Genomic DNA, 1,473 nt, shown 5'->3' with positions numbered 1-1,473 from the left:
TTCCCTGACAGCACATGAAGCCTGCAGGCTCTGGGGCTCAGACCCACCAGCTGCAGCCCTGCAGAGCCCTTTCCAGGCTGTTCTTGAAGAAATGCATTTGATACACTCCTCAATCATATGGAACACCTTAACCCAGCCTGAAGCCTAGAAGGTTTTTCTAAAGGCTTCACAGGCCTTCACTTCTCCTTCCTACAGGAGGAACTTCGTCTTTATTTTTAAATCAAAGCTACATAACACACTACCTTCACTTTCTGACTTTCCTCACCAGCTCTACAGTCACACCCATGTTGTGCTGGTTATCCTTCTACTGGTTTCACATACTGCTTCATTAACTTACTCCATTTTGCTTCCTAAACTTCCTGCATTTATATGTGCACACCTCAATTCTCCCTAACCACACCCCAGCAGCAGGGCTGACCTAATCACTGCATACCTGTCCTCCTCAGCTCGAGCACCTTCTGCCATGTCCCTCCTCTCAGCCATCCTTCATCTACTTGTATTTTCTCACTTATCCCACTCTCCTCTTCCTACAGAACACTCCAACCTGTAGCACATGTCTGTTCACAGCAGGACAACAGAGGTCCAGAGACATCAGGTAAATTTGGGACAGTATATACAAAACCAGAAGAGTTTTCTGTCATTCCAACAAATCAGAACAACACTCTGCGTCATCACCTTGGAAAACAAAAGTCACAGACATTTTAGGTAAAAATTAACTAAGATCTACCTCCTGTTTCAGGAAGATACAGCAAAATGAGAACCAATCACAAGCAGGTTTCATTAGATGCCCAGGAGTGAGCAGGTAATTTTAAAATGTTATTTACATTTTACATCCCAGTACCTCCAGTAGAACAGGTTTGTTTCCAAACTGCTGTCCTTCACACTGACTCCTCTTTTTTTTTTTTTTTTTTTTTGTTATTCATAAAATGGGAAAGGAAAAGAGGAACTTCTTCCTTCCACTCAGATTTATAACATTTTCAAATCCCTACAGGAAGCTAGCAAATTCCTTTCTAAACCGTATTAAATTGTGACATTTAGTAATTAAATTCCCCAAGGTTTGTATTTTCTTCCCATTCCCGAGCAATGCCCAAGCACAAGGGCCCCTCAGTCCAAACCACGACAGGAATCAATCCCGGCCAATACTTTCCATAGGATAACATCTGGCTCCTGAAAAGGATGTGGTGACTTGGGGTTTGATATGATTTAGGATACAGTCAACCTGAGTAAATCTTGTTCGCTAAGGGGTTCTGTTACCTCTGAAAGACGTCCCAACAACACAGATCTACCCCGTTTCAAAGCAAAGGCCACACCAAGTAACCTCCAGAGACACTGCCAGAGACACCCCAGTGCAGTCACCCACCTCTTCCTGGCTTTAGTACAAGGATAATTCAGTACAACTCCAAGAGAAAGCTCCCAACAGATGTTGTGGATACTTAAAGTGTGCTGCAAACAGGCAATGAACAGTTAGGAGAA

Source organism: Corvus brachyrhynchos, unplaced genomic scaffold (assembly GCF_000691975.1).
Source record: "Corvus brachyrhynchos isolate BGI_N302 unplaced genomic scaffold, ASM69197v1 scaffold59, whole genome shotgun sequence".
Taxonomy (NCBI): domain Eukaryota; kingdom Metazoa; phylum Chordata; class Aves; order Passeriformes; family Corvidae; genus Corvus; species Corvus brachyrhynchos.
This window is presented reverse-complemented; position numbering follows the sequence as displayed.